The following is a 20,224-nucleotide window of genomic DNA, read 5'->3' on the forward strand; positions in this document are numbered from 1 at the left end:
TTTGTACAGTCTTTTGGGAAACTATTTATTGCACTAAACCAGCATAAAAGTGAAGTACACATTTTGCCCTAGTAGTAGCTTTGGTACCTTTTATTGGAAAAAGTAATTTCCCGGCCAATTTTCAACTAGAGTTCAAAGGCTTCTCTCTCCCCCCCCCCCCCTCCCCAGGCACACTCTGTAGGACGCCCTTTGCCTTATCCGGTGAACCTTATGTATGAGAGGCCAACAGGCACGGGGTAGAATAGGAGTCAAGGTGGCAAGTTGCCTGGGAGACAGAACAATTTATTTTATTTCTCTGAAGCATGCCTAAGTGGGCAAGTGGTAAAAACATTTCAGACCTTAAATATAAACTAATAAGGGCAACTAAAATGATCAAAGGTCTGGAGAACAAGCCCTATGAGGGGCGGCTTAAAGAACTGGGCATGTTTAGCCTGCAGAAGAGAAGGCTAAGAGGAGACATGATAGCCATGTACAAATATGTGAGGAGAAGTCATAGGGAGGAGGGAGCAAGCTTGTTTTCTGCTGCCCTGCAGACTAGGACGCGAACAATAGCTTCAAACTACAGGAAAGAAGATTCCACCTGAACATCAGGAAGAACTTCCTCACTCTGAGACCTGTTCGGCAGTGGAATTCTCTCCCCCGGACTGTGGTGGAGGCTCCTTCCTTGGAGGCTTTTAAGCAGAGGCTGGATGGCCATATGTTGGGGATGCTTTGAATGCGATTTCCTGCTTCTTGGCAGGGGGTTGGACTAGATGGCCCATGAGGTCTCTTCCAACCCTACTATTCTATGATTCTATGATTCTAAAAACATTTTAAAAGAGTCACAAACAACTTTTTAAAAATACGTTTATGGCTATAAAGTCCATGTGAAGCAACACAATGCAAACTTCCTTCTAAACGCAACTTCTCTAGGTAGGGGATTTTACATTCAGGGTTGCACTACAGAGAAAGTCTTGTCCCATGTATTCATGTGCCTCTCCGAGTTATGGGGCATGGATCAAAATGTAAAGGAGGGTGGCATTGTCAGGTCAAATGGGCATCTAGGAGAAAGTAAGGCTGCAGAGAGAAGAAAGTAATGGTGTACTAATTATATTTTAAATATATTATCAATTAGTGCCATTGTTATACCATGGGGTAAAGTCATTTTTACCCCATGGAGACCAAGGGCCTCATTAGCACTGAACAAGAATATTGGGAGTTGTGTTGCTTACCCAGATCCTGTAAAACACACAAACACTCTCAAACATGAATTGTTTGAAAATTTAGTTGACATGATGTTCCCTTCAGAAGCAACCTGATGGCATTAAAGCCACTAGGGAAAACGATAAGCATCTTCTGGGTTATACAATGTGTGGCTTTTGTTAGACAGTTGTGATACTTTTTGTATCTCCCCAAGTACATGCTCATCCTCAACTCCCTAATTTGCCATCTCCTTAACTGGAGAAAGGACTTTGTGGTATCATCTTAATTATGCTTCTGTTGGCAGGTAAATAATTCAAGCATGCCTTCTACATCATAAGTTCCTCCTGAGAGAGCCAGTAATGCCCCAATGGAGGTGGTAGAACCAAGCTGGCCATAAAATGACAGTAAACAGTTTGGAATAATCAGTTGGCAGTTGCTGATTCCATTTATTATTGGTTTCTTCTCCCTCTTTTGGAAATTCTAATCCCGCTTCTTCAAGACATCCTAAAATACCTTTTGCTCAGTTCACCTTGGGAGGCAGCAGCTTTCAATTCAGTTGATATATGTGTCATTGTTTGAATAAAGATAAGATCATTTTTACAATGCATAAATGAAAAGTACGTACTACATGCAAAATAAAACATGATACGCTTGTCTTCTTTTATTCAAATAAAGTGAAGTGGCCCACATTGTAAGATCTCCCACTGAACTCCAGCTTGAACCAAATAGTTTGTGTTGTTAGTTTTTTCCAGTATTGTCATACTCTCTAAAGGGGCAGGCAATCAAGGCAGGTCCAAGAGCTGTGATTCTGCCCTGGCAGCTTCTGGACACCACATGGGATGTTGAAAAAAAAAGAAACAGATAAAACAAAGATCCTGGAAGTCCACTTCTAGTTCTCAAAATTTGGTATTTTTAATGTTAAATAGTACATCATTTTTATAGTAAACAGTCAAATTGGGAGGTCTTGCACCCAATTTACAAGGTAAATGGTTGCATTTGAAGGCTTCGAGAAGCGGAAACTCACACTCTTTTTTGATTGGAAAAATGTCTGGAGGTGTTGAGACCCATAAAACATTCTTGGAAAGCCCAGCCTTTTCTACACCATACTTTGCAGTCACAACACCCTTACTTGCACCAAGAGCTCCCCTAATGTAATTTTGTTTGTGGTTAAGTAGTAACCAAAACTCTTATTACACATTATCTGGTGCACATCTATATGGACTCTAGCTCATTTAGACTCCAGCTTGTTTGATGCACACTAGTGTAGATTCCAGTTTACGTATGAAACATTGTTTCAGTTGTGATATGATTATTACTGTATGATATTTTAATTACATTATTATATTCCCAGGAAACTGAAATACAAGTACAGTGATCATTACTTTAATGAGCCATTTTTAAAAGCTGGACATTGTAGCATTGATCAGCTAATTAAAATATACAGGGCTAAATCCAACATCAGTATTCCAACTACAGCAAACCCACTCAAAGGGGCTTAATCACTACTGCTAAGCTCCATTCATTTCAATAGACCTATTCTAGTTAGAACGAAAATTGCATTTAGTCCCTTATGTTTTAATTAGCCTGTCAATGAAATAATGTTTGAATTACCATCCATCCAACTATATTCCAGTTTCATTCCCAACTTAATTCCAGTTTTAGTGAGGATAATACACATTTTGATAGCCCAAAATTGTTCTGGTCAATGAAGTCCAATACTACCTGGACCTACTAAAGTATTAGAAGCAAGGTAAACATATGTTAATTTTGAAAAGTATTTTAATGTTGAGAGCCAGTGTGGTGTAGTGGTTTGAGCGATAGTAGTTAATGGTGGGCTTGTATAGTTCTGCACAGATGATTTAAACCTAAAATATAATATGCTTTGAATTTAAAATAGAATAAAAATAACAATTATAAAACAAATTATTGATAAACATTGTGAGGGAAAAAATAAAATTGAGCCCAAAGACTAAAAGTAAAATAAACACTGATTTTTTTTAAAAAAAAATCTTACATGTGATTGCCATTATACCATACCATTTTCATTTGATAATAGCTGATTTGATTACAGTTAGTTTGTTCTCCTTTCTTGAAGTCAACAGATGCAACAAATCTGTGAGTATGTAACATCTAAATAGGCCTCCGAAATCCCTTCTGGACATTCAATTTATCATAACCAGCTGCAAAACCTTCACTTATGTTAGCTCATTGGCTCAGAGTAGCCCATGGACTAATTTGAAAAGAAAGAATTGCCACTACTTTTTTCTGAAAGATCTTCAGTGATTCTTACAGACAGTATGTATGATCAATACATACTAAGCAGACATTCTGTCCCCTACACCTGTACCATATAATGAAAACTAGGAACCCTCAACCAGGGAGTTATTCGTTTATTCAATAAGCCAGGATACTTTTTTAAAAAAAATCAATATCCAGTCTTAAAAATGTTTACAAACTCAAGTGCTGTGTCAAATATATAGATCCTCTCAACTGTTCCACATTTTTTTTTACATTGTACCTCATAGAGCACCAGCCATTCACAGATCAGTCTGAGAACATCTTGTTCTCAGAAGTATTTTACTACAGTTCTTTTCCCACTAGGTTCAACTGCAACCATTCCTCCACATTCACAGGTTTAACTTTTGCGGATTAACACATTCACAGATTTGATTAACGTGCTGCCTCTGGGAATCTCTAGATCTCCCAACACAACTCTACAGTCAACATGTGGTGGTCCACAGCCACATTGGAGGATGTAGATGTTCTGCGGAAGTTGATCATAGAGGTAAGGTATGTGAGTGGGCCGGGAGATTTCTAGAGGTATCCTCTCAGGTAAAAAAGATTGTGTTTTTAATTACATTATTTACATTTTCCTGAAAAGTCTCAGAAGACCTGTGATTGATGTCTCACAAACAGGTACCAGTACAAGGGCCATCATTATAAGTAGCACTGTTCTATGGGGAACCTTTCACAGGTAAGCAGGTCTCACCTTGTTTGAAAAATTCCATGGATGCCCATGTTATGTCTGCAGAAAAAATGTTTTCAGCACAGAAATTGCTATTTTTGCATGAAAAAAGCCATGGATTTATTTGTGTCACAAGATTTTGGGCAGCCCAGGATTCACCTCATCAGAATTTCTCGCCAATTGAGAAACATGTTTTTGACATTTTTTTTTATATTTTCAAATATTCTCTCCATCCTTAGCCAAATTGATTCCTGCCTTGTTTACCAAAACCACTACCACATTGTATTACATTATGAGCTACATTACATTGCTGCATAAATCATGTACACTACAGCCATTTTAGGACTGGACTGTTTTCTAAGCAAGTTCATTGGGATTGTAACTGTGTGAAGCCAGGACAGGGCAAGGTACTATCACCAGACTGAGTCAAACGCTCAGCATCTTACACTCATTTTTAATTAAGAACAGAGATGGAAAGAGGAAATGGGAACAGAAAACATGTTCTGTCCAGAAGAGAAGATGAAAGGCTACGACAGACCCCACGTGCATATGCATGCTTGCAATTCAATTGGTAGTTAAATCAGATTGTATGCCTGAGGGCTAGGGCAGTGTCACGTGTTAGTTATTGTACAGATCTTCCATCTGTAAAGTGTTTTGGACATTAATCAATATTACTCACTCCAGCAGTAAGCACTGTGGTCCCAATCCAGCTAAAGTTAGCCATGAGGAAATCTCATCTAATGAAATTGGACATAAGACAACTTGTTTGTTTCATTAAATCAGTGGTTCCCAAACTTATTTGGCCTACTGCCCCCTTTCAGGAAAAAATATTACTCAGCGCCCTGGAAATTTTTATTTTATTTTAACAGTAATTAAACAGAAAGATATATGTACCTGTGGCCATCACCGCTCCCCTGGATTGCTGCAGTGCCCACCAGGGGGCGGTAGCGCCCACTTTGGGAATCACTGCATTAAACGGATGCAGGATAGAGACAGGCACAATCTATCTTAGGGTGACATGCAACCCTCAAGACTATTTAATTTAGGCTTTGGTTTGAGCAGACTTACCTTTTTCTGGCCCCAGAACAGGGTGACTTTCTTACCTGGAAGCCTCCAAAAGTGGAAATTTCAATTTGAAATGGGCTTCAGGCTGCCCCCCCCCCACAAACCTTTTAGTATGTGTGTGTGTATATAAATATATATGTCCAACATAAAACAGATGAAAATTAGTAGCCAAGCAACATCAGTGTGTGGTTAGCATAGCAAAAATTCTTAATGCGTTACAAAAGGAGTTTACGTTTTGCTTGAGACTATTGGGAAGGACCAAAGTTTTTCCCCTTCCTGTCTGCTCTTCCAACTAAGTTACATTTTCTTTTAGTTTTGTGGTCTTCATTTTGGCAGTCTGAAGCCTCCACAATGCCCTGAGGAAAGAAATTGCCCCTCCATCTTGAAGTCACCCCCGAGCTAGTTGCAGCAGGAGATGACTCTGCCACCAGGTAAGACAAGCAAACATCAGCAGGCAGCAGATTTGGGGTATCACAGTAAGTTACTTGATTTGCTGATTCTGTATTTTTACTGCCAGAGATAAGAGGCGTTTATGGAATTTTCTGCTTCATGTGCCAAAAAATATCTTGGCTCACTTTAGGGACTATGCAACTTGACTTGGCTAGCTGGGGATGTGCCATTTGATGCTCAACTTGAAGCAAAATATCTTGGGTCAGCTCTGTTGTGGCTGCTGCTGTGTTTTCTCCGGTCTTCTCAAACAACATGATACCACAGTGCTAAGATTTTTCTTACACCCTACAACAAACAGCCAATGGAGTCAGAACAGGGACAGAGAAACTCTTAGCATGGTACTGCCTGATAACTTTCCTTATGGTCCCACTGCTTCTCTTACAGTGTATCTATCTACACTGTAGAATTTGACAGCACTGCAATTGCCATGGCTCAATGCTGTGGAATCCTGGAAGTTATAATTTTACAACCAAACGACAAACCCAGGGTCCATAGCGTTGTGCCACAGCAGTTAAAGTGATATCAAATTGCCTTTACTCTACAATGTAGATGCACCCTTCGTCACCTGCAGGTCTCCTGTGTTCTCAAATAACCCTGTCCTCTCTTTTTTGTTTGTAGTTGCCTTCTCTCTACTCCATCTTTTGGGGTGGCCTTCAAATCACTTTCAACACTCAGCTTTGCCCTCAGTTCCTAAACCCATACATGTCAAGCCAAACTAAACTAAATGCATTTTGCTGCCTTCTTCTATTGCCTTCCTTGTGTCAAAATTTAGATGATAAGCTCTTTGGGTACACAGACCTGCCCTCCAGGGCTACATTACAGACATGAACAAATGAAGCCAGATCACAAGTGTTATTGCGCTACTGGAGGAACAGACAAGAAGACACACTTTTTAGTAGCCGCCATACCTCCTTTGAGATGTCTAGCTCTCACTCAAGACCACATCTACAGGGTCTCGACACATGTCTACAAAGCCCAGCAACCATATCTCCAGAGAACAATCAGACCTTTCAAAAAGTCAACAAGCAAGTTACGAGGACAAGATCCACTCTTTTTTTTGTTTTCTGACTAAATTCAGCTGAATTAAAGTGTGCATTAGAGTATATTCTTTCAGGCAAGAGAATGGATCATTCTAGCAAGAAAAGAGATCAGTATGATTGATCTGAAATTCCCATTTGTCTGAGTGTGGGAAAATGGGAATTGTATACCATTAAGGTCTGAAGGAGAATACAATCCCCCCTCAACCTCTTAGAGTTTGAGTGTTCAACAGAATTCAACTCAAATGAATTTTAGCTCCATCCCTATACAGTTTGTCCTCCACAATCACTGGGTGCAGGACTCCCATGAAAAACCATGAATTAAAAATACACTCTTTTAAACCTGAGAGAGCACTTCCCTAGGAGTCTCTTAAGTCCTCCAGTAGAACTTTAGAGTCAAATTCCACAGGACGCTGAGCATGGAATCATGCTGGAGGACCCACATATCCCTCCAGGAATCTCTATGGTTAACTTCCAGTGAATAATCAAATCCAGAAAAATGGAAACGCATAAAGGTGGAGGGCTGACTTTCTATGCCTATCTAATATATTCTGACCTCTCAGAAATACACATTCCTTGGTCGGAGAATGGGGTACGCTTTTAAATCAATAGCTCTTGATAGCTGCAAAATTCACAAATGAATGCATGCACGTATGTGAAATATTTACAAAATAAAAAAATCCCCCACAAAAAATACAGAGAGAGGAAAAATTCAAAGGACAAACCATTATCACGTATTCCCCATAAGGTAAAGTTGTTTTATCTCTTTGCACAGACTTAGTCAGCACACATGTCTGCACTGAGCACTTAGAAAGGAACTTGGATGAAAGATTAATCTGTCCATTCGGGGATTTTATTGCTGATTCTCTCTCTCCCCCCTTCAGCCAGCCAGCAGGGTGTTGGTATCTAATGCAACGTTGCCCGCCCTTCGCTGCAGTGTTCATTCGGAAACAGAATCAGCAGCTGGTGCTGTCATGTGGGGGATTAGGCGGGTGTTAAGGCAGCACAAAGGGCAACATTCAGCAATTTGGAAAGGGGCAAAATAAGACTCTCCCCTCAGATGGATTTAGAGATCTGGATCTCTTGAAAAGCAGAGAATGCTTGCTTTCCCTGAAGTGGCCAGTTTAGCCATAGCTGTTTACAACAGCCACACTCACTTAAGGCCTTAGAGAGCAACTTTCTAGTCTTACAAGAAATGGAAAGAAAAGAAAGATATTTACAGAGCAAATTCTGAAATGCAAATGCTCATCATAATAGTCTTCATATCCATGGTCCCCAAATGCCGTTAATTGTGTTGATCGTTCTCCCTCTCCCATTCTCATGGAGCACTTCAAGAAAAAAGCAACCTTTTGTGCCTGTTTCACTTTTACTCCCTGAGTTCCTACCCAAAATCTCCCATTAAGTTTCCAATCCATAATAAGGATAACAGACAATCATAAGAACGCCTATCTTAATGGTCAATCTAACATAGAAAAGGAAATGCCAAAACAGTCAGCTCTCAGTATCAACAAATTCTGCATCCACAGCATAAAAAATATTTTTGGAAAAATCCAAAAGGCAGACTTTATTTTCTTATTTTATATAAAGAACATCACTTTACTATGCAATATAACGGGAATTGAGCATCCTTGGTTTGATAAGCTGAAAAGCTGTCATTGTCTGTAGACACCTCCAAGGTCATGTAGCCAGCATGACTGCATGGAGTGCTGTTACCTTCCCACCGGAGTGGTACTTATTCATCTACTCACATTGGCATGTTTTCGAACTGCTAGGTTGGCAGAAGTTGGGGCTAACAAAGGCAGCTCACCCCACTCCAAAAGAAGGTGTTGAAACCAAACCTCAGTGGATACCAAAGGTCCACTGTACTTGCCTATGTCAGAGACAGTAGTTGAATCTCTTGTTCCAGCAAGACATCGCCTTGCTGGAACAAGTTCAGAATGCATTACATTATATACACAGACACAGTGAGAGCCATTAGGATAAAAAGCTATTCTCTCACCATTTTAATTTGGAATATGTGTTTTGATAGTCATTTCACAAGCATATTCCATTTAAAAATGAAAGAAGCAATCAAGTATTCAGTGGAGGAAAATGAATGTTCACAGCAATGTTTTAACATACTAAACCTGACCTGAGTTTAGATAGAAGGTGGAGAGACAGCCAACCCCAGTAGGATGTGTAAAAGCACAAAGTGGCACATGGTTAGTGTTACTGTGGGTAACAAGAGGACATAGAAGTGCTTAAGTAAAGTAAAGGTGCATGTGATCTTTTTAAAAGCATTTTCCTGGCTGGCTATGAGCACACCAAGATGAACAGCCAGCCTATATTGTTCTGCTCAATGGCGAGGAAGTTCTTTGTCACATGCAGATTCAATTTGAAATGTAGAGATATAACAAAACTCTCCATACTTAAGATTACCTAGATCGTCTATAGCATTCTGAAAAAAGCATGGACCATTAAATGTGGTCATGTTGAAAAGTGAACATTAAAACTGGATTATGTTGTACCAACACAGTTCATTACACAGTCTCATAAACTACAGAATTCTCTCTAGCAGAGAATTTTAAGCACTTCAGTCATTACAATTCCAGAATTCCATAGGACAGGTCTATAACAGTTAAAGTGGTATCAAACTAATGTAACTGTGCAGTTTTAATCAAAACAGAGAATGGCTGCATAGTCACTCATAATACATGCCACATTCATTGACAGAAATCACAGAGCAACAGAACACAGGAAATTAGTACAACTGTTGCTCTCTCTAATTAAAGTACCATCTTTAACCAACTTGGTGTTCTCCAGATGTGATGGACTTCAAATCTCATCACCATGGCCTATAGAAGTGGTTCTTAACATGTAGGCCCCCTCAGGTGTTTTGGCCTACAACTCTCAGAAATCCCAGCCAGTTTACCAGCTGTCAGGATTTCTGGGAGTTGAAGGCCAAAACATCTGGGGACCCACAGGCTGAGAACCACTGGCCTATAGGATCAATGACAACACCAGTTTGGATGATGGGGATTGTATGCCAACCCATCTGGCAGATACTAGGAGGGGAAACCTAATACTGACAGCCTGAAATCTGAACTAGAGATAGTTACTGTATGTGCTCTACTATAAGGTTAATCTACTGCTTTGCATCTGTCACTTAGTATTTCCTCCAGACACACAGAAAAGTTAGTAGAAAATTATTGGTACTTAATAGGAAAAATACGACCGATAGATAGAAACAGATGTGCACACTGGAAGGAGAAAAAATAGCTAATATGTTTATTTTAAACTACAGTATTTAAATTTCAGTTAAATCTTTCATTAAAAGCCATAAGCTGGAACCTAAAAATGTTGTCCACAATTTTACTCTCCCTGCCCCTGTTTTGAGCTTTAGAGAAAAAGAAATAGCTGCATTAATTTTTGAATAACATTTTCACAAACCCCTTCAAGAACATTGCTATTGCTTCCCCTTTCCTTTATAATTGCATCGCCTTCCGCCTCTCCTTCCTTCACTGATTCCCATCTGGATCCCTTAACATGATCCATCCAACTAGAACTACTCCTGAATAAGTGGCTAGAATTAAACAGTGCAATTCCCAAACTCTGAAAACTAACCAAAAACAAAATCTTAAAATGTTTTAAGACAAAATGTAGGCCTGTGACTCTAACATGATCATTTTTCTTCTCCTGTAAGATTTTAATATTTTTTCCTGATGAAGAAGCCCATGGAGCTTTGAAATTTTTCATGATGTGTGTTATGTTTTTTAAAAAAAATAGTTTGCCCAATAAAGGTATTATTTTTGGTGCAATTTGTTGTATTCTGTTGCATAGCCAACAGAGCTACCTTGAATATATTAACAAAAAGCAAGAAATAGTTTTGCAAAAAGAGAACTATGCTTTGAGTAAAGAATCAGATGTCAAGTGTAAAATTTGCTGGCTCTTTAGCACTGCTTCTCATTCAATTAATTAATCTCATTCCTGGAATTCAATTCATGATGAAATTCTAACATAAGTCAATTGCTTTAGTTTAAAAATCAATTTAATTAAGGTGCCCTTTTTATTAGAAAATTAGTTCCTAGAACAGCGGCCGAAATACCCTAAAGGGACCAGGTCTGATTTCAGAAGCCAAGCAGAGTCATTCCTTGTTAGTATTTGAATGGGAGACCACTAATGAATACTAGACTGTATTTCAGAAGAAGAAACTGGCAAAACACTTTAGGGTATTCATTACCTAAGAAAACACTATGAAATTCATCAGGCTGCCATAAGTCAACCAGTAACTCGAAATCACATACACAACTGCTTAGCCACTAGCACATTGTGTTGCTGAACACTGAGCCTTGGCTCCTGCATTCAGAGTGCACACAAATGCTGGAAAGTGCCAACACATCAGACTAGGTAATACAGTAGAGTCTCACTTATCCAACATTCGCTTATCCAACTTTCTGGATTATCCAACACATTTTTGTAGTCATTGTTTTCAATACATCATGATATTTTGGTGCTAAATTCGTAAATACAGTAATTACTACATAGCGTTACTGCATATTGAACTACTTTTTCTGCCAAATTTGTTGTATAGCATGATGTTTTGGTGCTTAATTTGTAAAATCATAACCTAATTTGATGTTTAATAGGCTTCTCCTTAATCTCTCATTATCCAACATATTCGCTTATCCAACGTTCTGCCGGCCCGTTTATGTTGGATAAGTGAGACTCTACTGTACCACCAATATAAGGACCTACATCAGAGGTCCTTCAATTACAGTTCTGACTATTATGATCATAGAATTAGAAGAGACCTCGTGGGCCATCCAGTCCAACCCCAGGCCAAGAAGCAGGAAGTATGTTTTGCAGGCTAAACATGCCCAGCTCTTTAAGCCACTCCTCATAGGGCTTGTTCTCTAGAACGTTGATCATTTTAATTGCCCTTCTCTAGACACATTCCAGCTTGTCAACATCTCCCTTCAATTGCGGTGCCCAGAATTGGACATAGTATTCCAGGTGTGGTCTGACCAAGGCAGAATAGAGGGGTAGTATGACTTCCCTGGATCTAGACATTACACTCCTATTTATGCAGGCCAAAATCCCATTGGCCTTTTTTGCCACCGCATCACACTGTAGGCTCATGTTTAACTTGTTGCCCATGAGGACTCCAAGATCTTTTTCACACATACTGCTATCGAGCCAGGCATCCCCCATTCTCTACCTTTGCATTTCCTTTTTTTCTGCCTAAGTGGAGTATCTTGCATTTGTCTCTGTTGAACTTCATTGTGTTAGTTTTGCCCCATCTCTCTAATCTGTTAAGAGTGTTCTGAATTTTGCTCTTATCTTCTAGAGTATTGGCTGTCCCTCCCAATTTGGAGTTGTCTGCAACTGTTCTCCAGTTCCTTCTAAGGAGAAGGGGGGGGGGGAATGATCCCTTCAAATAAACTTCTGACTCTATCCTTCCAGTTCTTCTAAGAAGAGGAGGAAGGATAGAGTTTGAGCTGTATTTGAGTGGATCAAGGGTGCATAGTAAATTAACACCCTATATTATCAGCTTGTTTGGCCTTGAAAGTGTGTAGCCCAGCAAGGTCTGCCAAACATTTTCCACTGATCGCCCATATTGAAAAGTGCATAAACAGAAGCCTTAGGCTTTCCCATGAAATTTCATCATTATGTTTACTTTCTTTTCCACAGAAAGATTATGCTGTGTCTAATAACTTGTTAGCTTCCTTCTGATAAGGCCTGGTCCTTCATGTAAGAAACCAGCTTTGTGTAGTATACTTGTGCGTACACAGGAGACACACATTACAAAATGTATAGCTGCCTTCTCCATTTCTAAGTGACAGTATATCAATATACAAAAATCATACACAAATGTTTTCTAGACCCTTTGCTATCATAGGCCCCTTCCACACAACTATATAAAATCCACATAGAACTGGATTATATGGCAGTGTGGACTCAGATAACCCAGTTCAAAGCAGATATTGTGAATTATCTGCCTTAATATTATGGGTAATATTGCTGTGTGGAAGGACCCACAGTCATTCACCTGCCATATCTCTACCATGTGGACAGTTCTCCACGTTCTTCTCTACTCATCAACACTCCTCTTTGGTTGCTTTAAACTCATTTAGCATCACATATATATTACTACTAACCATGTTCAATATTAACCATAGCCCCTCTTAACTAGGGATGCAGAAATCTTGCCATTTTTGTTTTCTTCTGCTGGAATATATTTTAACTTCAAGTCCTTTATACCCTAACTGCTAGATTTATAAATGTCGGCACAAATTCTTCAAAAAACAAATGGAAACTAAATTCTTCTTCATTGGCATGAATTAAAATTTCCCACCCCAAGAGGGCCATGTTGATCCTGCCTAACACATAGCTATTAAAAATTCTTGAACTGTTCAGAATCAAAGATGTAAAAACCCTACTACCATGATTGAAAATACAAATATTCAAACTCTGGTTTTAAAATATTAAACCTTCAAAGCCCTGAGCCTGGATGGTAACTGTCTATTTATCAGCTCCTCCTGTATTCAGAAATAAATCTAAATTTATTTCTATCCTAACTACAAAGAGGTTTGCAACATTTGGTAAATAGTTATCAAATATTAACTGAAACAAAAGCTCTCTCACCCCTTGTTATTTTCAACCAAGGGCAACTGTAATGCAAGGCTATCACAGGGTTTTTCTGGCCAAGGTTGTTCAGAAGAGATTTGCCATTGCTTTCCTCTGAGGTTGCAACTGTGTGACTTGCCCAATAGGTTTCATGGTTGAGCGGGAATAACTCTGGTGTCCAGAGTTAAAACAATATGCACTACTGGCTCAATCAAATTTGGCAAAATAGTGTACTGTACAATGCTTAAAGGAGAGTATCAACCACTACTAACTGGGTTTGGGTCAGGTGCAGATATAAGCACAAAATCATATTTGGGGCTAACAAAATCATGGTGGCAACTTCATTATCTGCCACCAAGAGAGGAAGGAGAGACTAGCCCATTTCAGTCCCTGCATTGTGCTCCAGCAAAGTGGCAGTTGGTAAACTAATGTAGCCTTGAACCTTCATAGATAAATACTGCCACAGACTCAACATACTCAGCAACAACAGAGTTAATCATCTGAGATAATAAATTAGTTTTTTAAAAAACTATTGAGAAAGCTGGTTTTTCTAGAAATGTGCTGTCATTTTACAAACATCACATCATAGACTATTCTCTTTAGTTCTATATCTAGAGCAGGAGGTAGAAAAACATGATGTTCTAAGAAAGGAATCCACTTGAGAAACTGGTTTTGTTTGTGCGGGGTTTTTTTTCTTCTCTTGGTAAAAAGATTTTCACAAGGCACAACTGTTCTTCAGAATGAAAAAGAGGGGAGACCTAATCAAAAGCAAATATAATAGGAACAGTTGCAAGCATTGCTAGGCTGACTCAGTCCAAAAGTACAGCTAGCTGTTGGCACATTGACTTGACTCCCAACCACCTCTTATTCTTCTGTTTCTTACAAAAAGTTGCTATTAACGATTCATATCAAATCTCATAAGACCACAACATTAGAAGAATAATTCCACATCTAGGGATATGAAAATCTCTCAGACTGAGTTTCATCAAATCTCAGCTACACTTTTTCTCTGTCCCTGGGCATTCTCGCCGCCTTTGATGTAAGCATATATTTATTCATTTTATCTTATTTCTTTGTTTTTCATATTGACTGAAGTATGTTGGTGCATACAGCTTTTAAATTTCCCCTTTACTGATGTTGTTTGAATGTGCTCTATAGGATGGTTATTATTGCTTTTATAACTATTTGTTTTATACGATTTAAATTGTATTTAAATTGTGCTACTTATTTATTACAGTACAAGGCATTGAATATTTGCCTTTTATGTCTGTGAGCTGCCCTGAGTCCCAATGGAGAGATGGGGCAGGATATAAATAAAGTTTTATTTGTTGTTTGTTTTGCATATTTTTCTTCTTCAGCTTATTTTGCTTCCATGAACTTGCTTACACTGCCATTTAATGCCCATTCCTGCAGTTTGCTACTCCCCCTTTGGATTTCGTCATTTGTTCTTACTATGCTAAATAAGTTAGTGTGATCAGCAAATTAGATTTAAAACCACTTAAAAGTAGAAATTATGTGTAAATTCCTCTGCTTGCATCACTTTCATTGTGATCATGACCCATGGATACTGAAATTAAACCAATCAGGGTTAATATCTCAAGGACATCAACAGAGAGAAAGGATCAGGACAAGACAAGGTTGACTAAGAGGGCAATCTAAAATCAAGGTGGAGAATAGAATAGAATAATTTTATTATCATTGTACAATGAAATTAAATGCTTTCCTCAGAACACATCACAAAACAATACACATCTTTTTATGTTGGTTATGCTTTGCAATGTACATGTATTTGTACAAATCATTATGAGCAACTTTGAGTCTCCCCCAGGGTAGAGAAAGGCGGTAATAATTCTCATGGGTCATTCCAAAAGATTATCTGAAAAAAGCTCTTGTTTTAAATGACTTTTTATTTTATTTTTATTTTCATTTTATAGTCTTTATTTTATTTGTTGTTATTTTGTTTAAGCTAGTTAGGTTGTTTATATTGTCTAATGTGCCTTGCCTTGATGTAAACTGCTTGTATGGTTTTCTTTTGGCATTGAACGGTTGACATATTGTTGGAAACTGCCCTGAGTCCGTTCAGGGAGATAGGGTGGCCTATAAATAAATTTGTTGTTTATTATTATTGTTATTATTATTATTATTATTATTATTAAATATGGAGACTCAGACTTCAGATCAGATATAAGACAGGGGTTTAAATCTACACACAGCAGGCAGCCAAGAGACAATAACTTCCCATTTGGGTCTAAGTTACCTGACATAATCAATGTCTTTGCTGAGAAAAAGAAACAGAAAGAACATGTTAACTTAGGATTCCTAAGGCAATATTTCTCAGAGTGTAGAAAATCTACTTTTTTCAACTACAGATCCCAGAATCCCCAACTACAACTGGTCACACTCGCTGAAGATATTCGAGCCTTGCAGTCTAAAAGGTACATTTTCCCAGCTTAAATTTTCATCCTCCAGATGGTTTGGATTTCCAAGGACCAGAATCTTTCAGCATTGGCCATGCTGGCTGCAGCATATGAAGTCCCAACATATTTTGAAGGGCCAAAAGTTGAGAGAGCCATTGCCCATCTTCAAGGAAGTACAAACGTGTGAGAGATATCATTAATGAATCCATATTTTCAAGCATGTTTTACAAAGGGCATGTTCTAAACATATCTTAACAAAAAAGCTGATTTTGTAAGTATTGCCACATTTCTGTACACTTAAAAACACTCACACAACACACACATGTCAGCAGAAAGCACCAGACGTCTGGAACAGAAATATATATTTGTTGGAGGTCACCAGCCGGAGATGTAAATTAAGCCTGTAATTTAATCTGGGTGGGAAGGTGGGGCTGTTTTCTGATCAATTTCTCCTCTATGTGACACTGTACCACTGAAATGGCAACAGAGCCGCCTGCTTTAACAGGCAGCACCAAACATGGAGAACATGGCACTGGATCACTGGGGAGGGGAGGGGGAGTTGGAGAGGGACAGACTTGGATGGGGCAGTTAGCAACCAATGTTTACAAACATAAACCAGGGAAGATCAGATGGGCCAGCCATAAATTATGACAGGATCGCAGTTGAGCCAGGGTCTCACTCAACATAAAAAGCAAGGGAGGCTTTATAGCCCAGCTTCAGTTTTAGTTCCATCTCTAAAAACAAAAATTGCATCACATGCAGAGCATTAAGACCTACTGAAGCATGATGGAAAAAATTCCTTCTGACAAGTGAAATTGAATAACAAACACCTCTCCCTCTCCCTCTGTCTCTCCATTTCTCTTTTCTCTTTCTTTCTCCCTCTCTCTCCATCCATCCCCCTTCCGCGTGCAAGCAAACAGATGCTGAAGCGCACAGCTTGATTCTAACACATATCCCTGGTCCAGCTTAACACTTCCAAACAAGGTTGGGATAAGAAAGGGGGCTTAATTTGTTGTTCTTTGCAAGTAATTGCCATTTTTTAAAGATGGAGAAAGGAAAGAGATGTTGCCAGTGTTTTTTTTTAACAGCTCCTATTCATTCTTTCTCCACACATCCCTGGATACCATCATTTAGTTTTAAAAGAAATAAAAAAAATCCCTGCTGTTATTAATCCCTTGATTTCTATCCACATTTTTTTCCTAGTTGGCAGAAGAGGAGGAAAAAATAATTATCTCTCCTCCTCTCCCTCCCCTCAAACTTTTAAATCTAACTGCTTAATGCTTTGGGCTAATTTTAAAACTCCTAGCTAGCATAGCTTTTTCTGGGTGATGTTTGGGATTGCAAATGATGTAATTGATGGACTTGGCAGCCTAAGAAGCAATCCAGCTATCATATCTTATACTCCATGGGACCTTTCCCCCCCTTAAGGGTTTGGACTCCTTGTGATATTTCAGCCATCATATACACCTTCTACTGAAATCCCTGTTCTTTTGAGCCTTATTATGCCAACAGGCCCAGAAAAACATGGTCTTAAAGAAATGATATATTAATTGGTTGCCAACCTGTTTGGGTTTTTGGTAGCCCTTGATGTGATTGTATCAGGTTGGCTAACCTATCCATATTCATAATCTTCATTATTGTTATCACCCAATCTTCAATTGTGGGTGTTTCCTTAAGTCTCCAATTCCTAGCATAGACTATCCTTGCTGCAGTGACTAGATAAATAAAATCTTTTTTTTTTCTTTCACTCGATAAGTGGTTCTCAACCTGGGATCCCCAGATGTTTTTGGTCTTCAACTCCCAGAAATTCTAACAGCTGGTAAACTGGCTGGGATTTCTGGGAGTTGAAGGCCAAAACATCTGGGAACTCCAGTTTTAGAACCACTGCTCTAGATCCAGTATTCCTAACAAAAAATACTTAGGTTCCAATTTAATTTTTATTTCTAATATTTTCTGGATGTTCTAATGAATTTCTCTCCAATATTTTTTGGGAATTTCACATGTCCACCATGTATGGAAGAATGTGTTCATCTGCTTTTCACATTCCCAGCATTTATCTGATAGATTTTTATGGCAGTTGGACAATTTTTGTGGAATGATGTACCATTGGTACATCATATTGAGCCATTTTTATTTGAAACAAGCCAAGATGGAAATAATAATATAAACTAGAAAGAATTCATAAGAAAATAACTGCCCACAAGTAGCTACAGAGAGAAAGGGGAACTTATGAAGAAAAGAAGAAAAGGGAATCATTTCTCTTTTTGCACTTATGAACTTTCTTTTTGAGAAGACCACACCAAGAAGTAGATGGAAGTCAAGATATCCTAACACCACTTTTCTTCTTTTTTCTTTTTTTCTTTCCCTTTTTGTTTTCCTCTCTTTTTATATATTATATAAAATAATTTTGTGTTATTAATAAAAAATTATTTGCAAAAAAAGAAATTATATATTGTTGGGTCACTTTGAGGCTATGAAAATTGCTTGGAAAAAATAATCAATTTGAGAAGCAGTAACAACTGCTATTATCTGTCATCTAGATTTGCAAAACATGGTCCTAGTTGTTCTGCCTAAGCTAAAGAAGCAAACCACTAAAACAATGCAATGAACTTGTCCTAGCCTCAGCTGAAACTAAATATAGTGGGATTCTTAGCTGGTACAACTTTTAGTAATTAGGACTCCAGTTGCTCATGCATAAGCTCCATATGTTTATGTCTAATAAAAGACTGCCCCTGTTTTGCTTGTCAGGGGAGACATTTATTTAGTACACATATATAACACTCTTTCACCAGGAAGCTCAAGGTGGAGGTATTTAAAAGTTTTGCTAAAAGAATTCAAACATGGACTAAGGCTCTTTTGAATAGAGGGACAGAAGTTACATCTGCAAAGTATAAAGGGCAGAGGTAGATTGGGAATGGTTTGCCTTCCAGATGTGAGATTTCTTAGGATTGGCAGTCTAACCACAACTGGAGGATCAGACATTGACTACTGGTACTGTTCTGCCTCCATGCTTAATTAAATGAACTGGAAGGACTCATAGCACGAAGGACAGATTGGAGACTGTAGTTGTGAAACAAAATATTTTATTAATAGACAAAATTGATCTCTTTTCCTCTTGATGCCACTATGAAGTCTCTTGTGAGGAAAGAAATCTTTGAGTCTATGCAGTTCTGGATAGATATTGCCACAGAGTATAAAGTCTTGTTATGACTGGATTCTTTGTATCTTTGAGATGATTTCAATGCAGTGTTGTTGACATGGCTTTCTCTATTGCTGTAGTCTATGGCTTTTTAATCTAATTTGAATACAGTTCCAACGTGACGTGAATTTCTGTGATCCTTTTACTTCCTACACTTCCTTCCAGTGCTTCACCAACTGACAAATTCTAACTGACAAAAATAACTGCCATTTCAGGCTGGCAGGGGCCAAGGCTAAGCTCCGCCCCTTTGGAACCTTAAAGAGACAGGGCAGCAGGTAATGTTTTGCCTCCTCGTGGCAGGACACTCCCCACCTAAAACTTATCAATAAGTTTTACCCCCTTATTAATAACAAATAACTAACACAAAATATCAACTATTAACTAATCTAATGCAGATTATGGTCACACTAGCTTATGGGTTCATTCCTGTGAAACATTAATACAAGGTCTGTGATCGGCCTCTCTAATATTCTGGATCCTGTTGTCTTTGTAGTCTTCACTCTTACCTTACGTACCTGATGGTCTCCACCTGGAATTACCTGGGTTATTACTGCCAATGGCCACTTTCTTCTAGGCGTGTCCTTTTCCTTCATCAAAACTATATCGCCTATGCGAAGGTTCTCTTGGACTTGCTCCCACTTGGATCTTCTTTGAAGTAGAGGCAGATATTCTCTTTTCCATCGTTTCCAAAATGTATTGGCTAATGATTGCACTTGCTGCCATTGTTTACGATGGATGTTCTTCAGCTCTGCTGCAATAGTAATGTCTTTCCATTCTGGTGTCTTGAAGGTCAACAAGGTCGCTGGTGTCAACACATTTGGATCCTCTGGATCTGTTGATATTGGTGTTAGAGGACGGCTGTTAATTATAGACATCACTTCTGCCATAAGGGTGATGAGAATCTCGTGAGTAAGAATGGTAACATTTAACAACATGGCATCAAGAATTCTTCTGACGATACCTATCATCCTTTCCCATGCTCCCCCCATGTGAGATGCATGTGGAGGATTGAATAGCCATTTGCAACCTTCTTGCTTGAGGAATACTTGAACATCTGGATCTAACACAGACCTCTCTGGACATTCTAGATCTTTACATGCGCCTTTAAAATTCGTACCACAATCCGATCTCAGAAGTTTCACTGGACCTCTAATTGCGAAAAAACGTTGTAGAGCATAGATGAATGATGTTGAATCCATGGATTCTACAAGTTCGATATGAACAGCTCGTAAGGATAGACAAGTAAACATTACTGCCCACCTTTTGTTGTTTACTACTCCTCCTCTTGTTCTTCTAGTTACTA

At 38.7% G+C, this 20,224-nt stretch overlaps 1 protein-coding gene across 2 annotated transcripts in view; it reads right to left on the bottom strand.

Moving 5' to 3' along the window:
- dusp10 (dual specificity phosphatase 10) overlaps positions 1-20,224 on the bottom strand; it is a 122,346-nt gene that overhangs the window by 31,484 nt on the left and 70,638 nt on the right. The gene's annotated exons all lie outside the window — the stretch shown is intronic.

The sequence above is a fragment of the Anolis carolinensis genome, chromosome 1 (assembly GCF_035594765.1).
Source record: "Anolis carolinensis isolate JA03-04 chromosome 1, rAnoCar3.1.pri, whole genome shotgun sequence".
Lineage (NCBI taxonomy): Eukaryota > Metazoa > Chordata > Lepidosauria > Squamata > Dactyloidae > Anolis > Anolis carolinensis.